The sequence below is a fragment of the Oncorhynchus masou genome, chromosome 27, assembly GCF_036934945.1.
Source record: "Oncorhynchus masou masou isolate Uvic2021 chromosome 27, UVic_Omas_1.1, whole genome shotgun sequence".
In the NCBI taxonomy this organism is placed as follows: Eukaryota; Metazoa; Chordata; class Actinopteri; order Salmoniformes; family Salmonidae; genus Oncorhynchus; species Oncorhynchus masou.
In genome coordinates, this window is record NC_088238.1 from 22,965,145 (window position 1) to 22,975,793 (window position 10,649).

At 46.2% G+C, this 10,649-nt stretch overlaps 1 protein-coding gene across 2 annotated transcripts in view; it reads right to left on the reverse strand.

Annotated features, from left to right (window-relative positions):
- Nucleotides 1-6,671, reverse strand: part of LOC135515810 (synaptotagmin-1-like) — a 236,401-nt gene extending 229,730 nt beyond the window's left edge. For both annotated transcript variants that reach the window (XM_064939554.1, XM_064939552.1), the window contains exon 1: nt 6,336-6,671. The gene's annotated coding sequence lies outside the window, so the exon portion shown is untranslated. The remainder of the gene's footprint in view (nt 1-6,335) is intronic.
- Nucleotides 6,672-10,649: the final 3,978 nt, after the last annotated feature.

A 10,649-nucleotide genomic window follows, 5' to 3' on the forward strand; every position in this document is an offset into this window, starting at 1 on the left:
TCCAAATGGACAATGACCCCAAGCACACATCCAAAGTTGTTGCAAAATGGCTTAAGGACAACAAAGTCAAGGTATTGGATTGGCCATCACAAAGCCCTGACCTCAATCCTATAGAAAATGTGTAGGCAGAACTGAAAAAGTGTGTGTGAAACAGGAGGCCAACAAACCTGACTCAGTTACACCAGCTCTGTCAGTAGGATTGGGCCAAAATTCACCCGACTTATTGTGGGAAGCTTGTGGGAGGCTACCCAAAACATTTGACCCAAGTTAAACAATTTAAAGGCAATGCTACCAAATACTAATTGAGTGTATGTAAATTTGTAAGTCGCTCTGGATAAGAGCGTCTGTAAATGACTTAAATGTAAATGTAAACATCTGACACACTGGGAATGTGATGAAAGAAATAAAAGCTGAAATAAATAATTCTCTCTACTATTATTCTGACATTTCACATTCTTAAAATAAAGTGATCCTAACTGGCCTAAGACAGGGAATTTCTACTCGGATTAAATGTTAGGGATTTTGAAAGACTGAGTTTAAATGTCTTTGTCTCAGGTGTATGTAAAACGTCCGTTTTATTGGCCAGTTAGTTTGGATTCCCCCTCAATAAAAAAAGATTGTATGCAGGATGATGAAATGTTGTTGTTCATTAGTTTTGACTACTGTGAATCCATTCAATTGTTTTGAATTGTCACTTCATGCGCTTCTTCATTCCATTGTTGTGGCTCAAATAGGAAACAGACATCTCCAATATAGACGGTGCACTTCTACAGGCCTCATTAAACACACTGTTTCCAGTCTGTCTACTGTCATTGGGTCTACAGGACTAACTGCAATGGAACAGCAATTGTTTTCAGCACAGCACACTATGTAAATATGAATAGAAACGTTGCACAACAACATTTGTAGGCTAAACAGATTGGGCCTCGTTAAAAAGAGCTGTTTGTTTTTATGTTTTGCTATTGCACCAATGACAATGGCCTGAAGAACTTCCACATGAAGGGAAGGATCTTGAACTTCACCCACTTGAGTTCAGTGTGAGTGAGTCACTTTCAAACTCCTTTGTACATGCAGTACATTCAGGGTCTGAGACAGAACTGGAGCAAAACCACAAAACAAAGATGTCCATGCCACTCATCCACCCTTTCTCTATGCATAAGCAGTGTCAGCGATTGCATTGTCAGGAAATGTGGAGTGTGGTCTGCCCTGGGTCTGTATTATAGTAAAGGCCTCATTGATCATGTAATCTCTGCCTTATCTCCCCAGGTCTAACAGAGATCAAGGAGCCCTGAGTCCCGTAGATCTTGTTAAACACTGAACCTTGTATCAGGATTTAGCCTTAAACCAGACTAATTAGACTATCAGAGCCAGGCCTTATAACAGAGTAATACCACAGGACCAAGCCCAGCAAAGCCAGAAATAAGCCATCACTAATAAATAGAGAAGATCGATAGGCTAGAATTCAATGCGAACAAATAGTGTTTCAAAGTGCAACAAACCATTTCGGTTTCATGCTCACCAGTGAGCCAGTTGTTTGAATGAGGAGTTTAATGCTCCCAACACATTGGTTGACTGTGGGCATACTGTACTGAATGTAGCACCATGGTAACACAGCTAGTCACTTGAGAGCTCCTCCCTCCACCAATCCCTCCTTGCATGAAACCAACCCTCAACATGCAGGCAATATCTCATTGTTCACTATGTACTATGTTTACTCTCTCCTCTACAACAAACTATTTTAAACAGCAATGTTCTAGTGGCGGTGGTAGCCAAATACATTACTTATACAAATGTATTGGTATTCAATGCTTAGCTATAAACTGTATACACACAAAAGAATGTGAACACCCCTTCAAATTAGTGGATTTGGCTATTTCAGCCACCCCCATTGCTGACAGGTGTATAAAATCGAGCACACTACCATGCAATCTCCATAGACAAACATTGGTAGTAGAATGGCCTAACTGAAGAGCTCAGTGACATTCAACGTGGCACCTTCATAGGATGCCACCTTTCCAACAAGTCAGTTCGTCAAATTTCTGCTCTTCTAGAGCTGCCCTGGTCAACTGTAAGTGCTGTTATTGTGAAGTGGAAACGTCTAGGAGGAACAACGGCTCAGCCAAGAAGTGGTAGACCACACAAGCTCACAGAACGGAATCGCTGAGTGCTGAAGCTCATAGTGCATAGAAATCGTCTGTCCTCGGTTGCAACAATCACTGCCGAGTTCAAAACTACCTCTTGAATGTCAGCACAAGAACTGTGAAATGGGTTTTCCATGGCCGAGCAGCCGCACACAAGCCTACGATCACCATGCGCAATGCCAAGTGTCGGCTGGACTGGTGTAAAGCGTGCCGCTTTTGGACTCTGAAGCAGTGGAAACGCGTTCTCTGGAGTGATGAATCACGCTTCACCATCTGGCAGTCTGACAGACTAACCTGGGCAGATGCCAGGAGAACGCTATCTGCCCCAATGCAGAGTTTCAACAGTAAAGTTTGGTGGAGGAGGAATAATGGTGAGGCAGTGTTTCATGGTTAGTTTCAGTGAAGGGAAATCTTAACTTTTAGACAATTCTGTGCTTCCAACTTTGTGGGAACAGTTTGAGGAAGGCCATTTCCTGTTTCAGCATGACAATGCCCCCGTGTTCAAATCGAAGTTAATACAGAAATGGTTTGTCAAGATTGATGTGGAAGAAGTTGACTGGACTGCACAGAGCCCTGACCTCAACCCCATCGAACACCTTTGGGATGAATTGGAAAGCTGACTGTGAGCCAGGCCCGATCGCCAAACATCAGCGCCCAACCTCACTAATGCTCTTGCGGCTGAATGGAAGCCGCCTTTATTTTGTGGCCGGCAATGAGGGCGCAGTACGGGTGGCACTGTACTATCCCCCGTTAGAAACGATAGTGGATGCAAGTCCATGCAGAAATGTTCCAACATCTAGTGGAAAGCCTTCCCAGAAGAGTGGAGGCTGTTATAGCAGCAAAGGGGGGACCAACTCTATATTAAAGCCCTTCACTTTGGAACTAGATGTTTGACGAGTCCACAAACTTTTGGTCACGTTGTGTATTTCATGACAGTTGGCCCTATGGCAAGGTTACAGGTGCTAGCAGTGAGATTACATTGATTGGTTGTTGATTGAAGCCTTGTTTAAAGGATCTCAGAGGGGAAAGATCAGGGAGGGTAGCTGGCCCAGGAGCTAAACAAGAGCAGAGAAAACCACAGATAGTAGCGTTCTCTTTGATCTGTCCAGGGGCTATCACACCGCCCTCTCTGAGCCCCGTTGTCTGTTTGAATTAGAGGTGTGAGAAATGCAACTGAATTCATGCCTTGGAAATAAGATGATAAAACATATCAAAGGCATGTTTCCAATAGTCGTCCCTATCTGGACCAGGTAAAAAACAACATTTGGACAATATAGAATTCTGTTCCACATATACACACGGTTGCACTAGGTATGTCATCACTATTCTCCCACTCTCCTCCACTGTGAATCTGATCTTGGGACGACTTGCTGCCTGAATACAACATGATTTATCCGGCTACACTACACATCCCTGGGGACTTCATGCACTCGTGATGTATCTGGTCCATGCAGAATGGTTAGCCAACTACAACCTGCTCTGTGATACTCTGTCTTTGTCATTGGTTTGGATGTTAAAAGGTGCTCTATGATTCTTCACACTCAAGGAATCTAAAATGCATTGCTTTTTATAGGTGGCTATAAAAGCTTCTTTAGATGAAAATAACAGCCCATTCCACCTTTCAGACAGGCACACTCAGACACCCTCATATCTGTACAGGGCCGGCTGTACAGTGCCCCCACCTCTTGACAGTTGAGAGAAAAAATATCTGTTTTAAAGTGAATTTCTGAAATTCTACACATTTTGCCATGGGGTGGAGATAGTTTTAAAGCTACTGTCATTTCATGCAATTCGACACATTTTGCCATGACTTACTGCTCATGTTGCTTATGCCTGGAGCCGGTCCTGTATCTGTACCATCTAGCCAGCCGACGTGAGTGTTTTTGAGGGTACTGTGATGTTGCTTTTGCCTTTGACATGGACAACCGAATCAGCTACAGACAGTGAAAGGTGAGAGGGACGTCAGATCCTGATATTGGAAGCATTCATCATTGGCCAACGCCGAGACACAGGTCACTTCATGAGCATGTCATTGATCGGTGCACTTCCTTTCAGAGCAACCTGTTGCCAAGCGGCCGCACAATGTCGAATCATAACAGAGACTATTTTTAACCGCCTGTTTTGCTCCGACAACAGCGCCCTCCCCCTCCTCCCTCTCACCTCCTCTTCCCCCTTCTCCTCCTCAATCCCCGGCTCTCATTAACACCAGTTGTTTAAAATAAAGAGCTCTGAGCAAACACCAAGTCATCCTGCCAGCTGCCCTTTCTGACCCAGAAGCCTTGGGTTTTGAAAAGGCAAACCCAAAATAACCAGGTCTGAATCAAAAGGTTAGGGCTGGTTGCACATCAGGCTCGGGGCAGCAGCCTCCTAGTCCTCCTCATTATTGGCGATTTAACGAGGATGATTAAACATGATGCTACCTCCGGCGACAGAGGGGATGCTTGAATTATTTAAGGTCAACATTGTCTTGTTTGGGTTTCTCGAGGCCTTATTGGATTATTGGCCTAATTGGCCTTATTGTGGCGGCAGGTAGCAAAGCATTGGGCCTGTAACCAAAAGGATGCTGGTTCAAATCCCAGAGCAGACTAGGTGAAACAAATCTGTCAATGTGCTCTTGAGCAAGGCACTTAACCATCATTGCTCCTGTAAGTCGCTCTGGATAAGAGTGTCTGCTAAATGACTCAAATATAAATGTAAATGGATGGAAAAACCATGTCACACAGATCTACCACAACGGTGTTTCCTGTATTCCCATATGACAGATGAATGACAGAAGTATTCTCTGCCTGTTGTGTTTCAATAAGTCATCACAATAACACAGTGCACATGGCGTCCACCAGCTAGAGACCAGCCCCATCTTCCTCTATCACATCTGATTCAGTTAGTGGTTATGAAACTAAGCGTCTGCAAAGCTCTCCCAGACAGTATGTAAACAACAAGTTGCTGTCTGGGGAAATGAGCTGGGGAGGTAATTGTGATTTGGGATAGGTGGAGGGAGGGAGGGAGAGAGGGCAGGAGGGAGAGTTGCTTCCCTTCTCGCTGCTATCACCTGGCAACAGTTTGACATGGGCACCTCCCGGCTAATATATTCACAGCGACCGAGGGAGGCTGGGGCTGAGAGTCTCAATTGCATGAGCCCAGGGCTACAGCTGAGCAAACCCGCTCGGTAGTCTCTCTCGGGTGGACTCTCATAGCAACGGGCTTATCCACACCACCTGAGATACGAGGTAATAATGGGCGGGTGGGGAAACAGGCGACCTGTGCCCATGCCTTGTTTGTCAGAGAGAGAGAGGAACAGTACAATAAATAGGGATATGCTTGACATGTTTCACACTGGGCTCAGTACATGGGGATATCACAGTACCTGTGTTCACTGTTGCAAAGGCCCCATGTTAGTGGACCTGACGCCACCTGAGAGTGGTGATAAGAAGCTATCCTATTGGGGGTTTCCAACAATCATGACAATGACAGACGTTTGCAGCTCGCAACGGCTTTTCAATCCTATCAACAGCCATAGAGTGCTGTGCAAAGAAGATACTGAATGTATATTAGGTTCATCCCACACACCTGTGCAGAAACAGGAAGCAGCACAACTAAGGGGTTAAAGGATTGAGAGCGACGTTTGGCTCTCTATTCCGAATCAATAGTGTGCTCTGTTCCTCCCTAAGCAAGTCATGCCAAAGATAAACCCGTCACGTGACGGATGGAGGAGGAAAAGACGGAGCCACAGCCGGGCCATTTCATCTGATGGTGAGAGAGATTAGCTTCTCCAGGATGAAAGCAGCTGCTCGTCTTCCGCCCCCTTCCCTCCTCCTCATCCCTCCATCCATCCACCCAGACATCAACACAGTGTGGTCTCTGTTTCCCAACCAGAGCTGTGCCTCCAGCTACTCACCTCTGTGCTTATATCGCCTCATCTCAACCTGTACACACTGCCATCTCCTAATAACCACGGCAACACCTCGCCCGCTGGGGCGCAGGCACACAGAAATGGGCGCCAAAAATGGTGCCACGGCAAAAGGGTGGGAGTTGTCAGAGAGTAGACTTCCCATGTCCCTCTCCCTCCACTCCTCTTCTCAATATCAATCAGATAGCAATCACACTCACCCAAACAAACACAGCCCCTCCCCCACCTCCAAGCTACTCATGCCCATAACTTTTGCGGTACCCCAGAGAGGGAATGTCTCATTTTACCTGGCACAGCATGCTGTCAGCTCCCGATCTGTCCGTCCGGATGTGGAGAAGATCTCATTTGGAGGGAACGAGGGAGTCTCTGGGAGAGAGAGAGAGAGAGAGAGAGAGAGAGAGAGAGAGAGAGAGAGAGGAGGAGTCTCAGACAAGAGGAGGAGAGCAGAGAGGAGCCTCTTGCTGCTAATGCTGATGCAGTCACCGTCTGCCGCCTTTATTTTGTGGCCAGAGTTGAGGGAGCAGTACGGGTGGCGCTCTATTATCCCCCGTTAGAAATGACAGTGGATGCACCGAGCGCTGGGCTGAGAGAGAAAGAGAGGGAGAGAGTGAGAGGGAGGAGGTGGAGAAAGAGAGAGAAGGGAGAGACTGGGCTGTTTAAGCGGACCGTCGTCACGTGGCAGTTCCTTCGGAATCCCTCAAGTGAGAGGGGCGCTACATCACAGAGTCCTTGGCTGTGATTGGCTGAGTCGAGGGGAGATGCTAGGGACGGGGGATCTGTCGTGCTCTGCTCTGGCAGCTGTGAAGTAAGATGTCCCTCTCAGCACACATAACATCCCCTCCTGTGTCTGAGCCCAACATCACAGGGCACACCATCAATGACAAGCAAGGACACTCCCAAAAGTCCCCCCTTTGGGAGCTGTGTGTGTGTCTGTGCGTGTGTGTGCGTGTGTGTGTGTGTGTGTGTGTCTGTGCGTGTGTGCGCTTGTGAGTGTGTGAAGGGTGAGTGGTTTCTGTATGCATGGAAATTCACACACACACACACACACACACACACACACACACAGGTCCCATCAGATCATGCCCATGAAGGAGACATGATTTCCCCAGAGAGGAAGGGAGGGCTCATCCATAGAGGAGCTTGAAAAACACTGCAAGGCAATCTTTCATTAAAATGATGAATGGGTCATGACTCTGACCCAGACACTCCATGTTATACCAGCCTGCCTTCATTCATTTTGAAACAGCCTGGAAGAAGATCAGCAACACCATCTAATAAGTGCTATCCTCTGGTCTGCTCTGTATCCTTCAGGAAAGTTATTTGATGAGGATGTGTAACACTGGGCACCATGATAACATTGCTGAAAGTATATATTTTTACAGGAAATTGCATACAATAACTCATTATGCAACATACACATTATTCCCTAGTGGATCTTTACGTTTATAAGTAGATGGAATTCACAAAGGAAATATACAGTAGTTCACCGTTCAAGAAAGTGTTGCTCTGTGCCTCAAACCAAAATCTCTGAAATACCAGTAATGAATCAATAGGGGATTGAATGAGGAGCAGGGCTGGCTGGACTGAAAGGTCATGATGGAGGGCTAAGCAGGAGAGCGTTCTGACTCCTTTCATGTTCCCACACACACAGTGTCAAACACAGCCTTGGGGCATTCTGGGAGTGAAAAGGGGCTAATCTCAATCTGGAGATGTCATATTGAAAAGAAAATAATCACTATGAACAGCACGAGTAAAATCATTTCATTTCTATACATGTTCTATGCATTATCAAAAGGGCTCTAGTTGAAATTCAGAAGACAAGAGGGGCAAACCAAGTTGTCATTTCTTCACCTCAGAGTGAGAACCACAAAATCACCTCGCCAGTCCTGAGCGGACGGGATTCAACACGATTCTTTAAACAATTTGGACAACTCTTATGTTCCGGTATAATTCTAAAATTCTCATCTTTCTCACCATGAGTTCTTAAATATGTGCATCACCGCACCAGAAACGTGGTGGTGTTTTGAGAGAAATACATTTTGCCTATGGTTATGCTATAATGAGGATTTACAGTTTAAGCATGTTGACAAGAACAACCCCTCCACTCTATCAGTTCCACCCTATTGATATAATGACATCATTCCCTCATCACAGAGTAACATAGTTCATTGATCATTCTCGTGGTTCCGGCAGGGTGTGCAGACACATAAACAAAATGCATCAAGAGGTGTTAGTCGAGAATCACGATTTACAACCATGATTCCCAAATTCCAAAGCTTCTCTCTGTAGGTGAGTCACCAAGCTCCCTGCTGAGCTATCCCCACCTCCCACACTCCAAGGTCATCCTCCTACCACACACCACAGTTACACAGAGCCATTAGTCGAGAAACATTAGAATATTCATACTTACATGTCATTGCCTTGGAACTTTGTGGCCATTCAAATTCCTCATCTCAAACTGAGTTTACTGAACTGTATATTGGACAATTCCACAGTAACACAGAAACACAGACTCAGATTGTTCACTTTTTTTTGTCAAGCAAAAAACAATGATTGTTTCGCTAAACAAATCATACAGCACCACGCACAAGGACTACTTTTAACCATTTCCACAGAAAAACGTACAAAAACAAATTTACTTGAAGAACGATGATTTGTGCTGTTTGTGCCGTCATTCTCTTACAAAACGTTGCGTCTGCACTGTTCTTCAAGTAAATGTAATTTTGTAAAAACAAAATCTGTAGCAATTGTTCCAAGTCGTCCTAGAGTAGTGCATAGAGTTGTTTTTTAAAGTGAACAATCTAAGTCTCTGTGTTACTCCGTTAATGTGGAATTGCTCTACTATATTATTGGCTTTGGCCATAGATCTCTGCGCTGATTGTAGAGGGGGGCCGGACCCATCCCCTTTGGAGGGCATACGGCAGCTCAGTGGCTCTGGGCTGAATGCCCGTCAGCAGAGTTGGCCTGGCTGTGCGCTCCACAGTGGGGACACCAGCTGTACCCTCCCCGCTGGCCTTCACACACAGCCTGGCCCAGCGGCAGCCTGGCCAAGCCCCAGCCAACACCTCAACCCACTACGCTCCAACAGGCCCTGGCTGGCCCGACAGTAACATTAGATTTTCTGGAGGTTAGACTTCAGAGACTAAGAGGGAAGGGGTGGGGAGGGGGCAATATGAAGTTGGCACAGGGGATTGACATAATATCATTCACCCCTAGTTGTGATTCCACGGTCTGTAGTCACATGGTCTCTATAATTTAATATCCTGACGAGAAAATCAAAGTGACAATATTAATCATGTGGTGGAGGAAAAAAATGACAGACTAATAAAAAAGTAAATGAATCCCCCCCTTCAGCCATCTGCACGGACAGATTACTGTTTGGCCGAGTGGGTAATGAAAGTGTGCCTGTCTGCATGCAGTCATCAACAGCCAATCCGTACGCAGACACCTGAAGTCTTTCCGCCCTAATAGAGAAAATATTACAACCCAATAAAACTGTCACAGTCTTCATTTCATCACCTCAGAGTGCTAACCCCAAAATCACCTCGTCAGTCCTGAGTTGAGGGGGTTCATCACGATTTTTGAAAATCATTTGGACAACTCAAATGTTCCGGTATAATAAAAAATAAAAAATGTAATCCTTCTCGCCATGAGTTCTTATGTGCATCACCGCTCCAGAAAAGTGGTGATGTTTTAAGAGAAATGGTTATGCTATAATGAGGATTTAGGTTTGCAGTTGCCAGACAGCCTTAGAAGAATCCTTTCAACATCTCAATTTAAGCATGTTGACAAGAACAACCACTCCCCCAGGTGCTCTATCAATTCCTCCCTATTGATATAATGACATCATTCCCTCATCACAGAGTAACATAGTTCATTGATCATTCTCGTGGTTCCGGCAGGGTCTGCAGACACATAAACAACATGCATCAAGAGGTGTTAGTCATTTCCACCTGGCGGTGTGCTGATCAGAAATAGCTTCTGTCTGTGCCTTTGTGTGTGTCCCCTCTGGTGTGGCGTGGGGGAGGGTGAGTCATCCAGGAGGAGAGGCCTGCTTGGCCTGCCGCACGGGACACAGGGACGGCTGCGTCTCTCACTCCATTGTTTACAGATCCGTGGCATTCCTGGTCCGGTCGACAGCCAATGACAGCCTGATGGATGATGTGACACAGTAGAGTACCATGTCACCCCCCCGGGGGGGGGGGGGGTGGATCAGGAGGTTTTACGGCACATACAGCATAGACGGCGGGCCCGAGTGGGTGGCTGTCAGCTCGCGTGGTTGTCAACGGCTGGATGACAAGGCCAGACCTGCCCCAGATGATGCTGCGAGGGAAGCGAGGGAGACGAGACGGGCGACAGGCGGGAGGACGAGAAATTACGAAAACGAGGCCAAATGCATCTGCATGGAAATGAGAGGCGCAGTGTCCAAATTACACATCTGAGGTCTTCTCTGTGAGAGGCACAGCTTCCCCATCAGGTGAAGGAAGCAGAGGAAATTGAGACCACAGTCAGAGTAGCAACACGGCCTGTCAAGAGGATCACTGACCATATTTCCGTGGGACAAATGGCATTCATAACTAATCTAGTTTTCCTCTCCACGT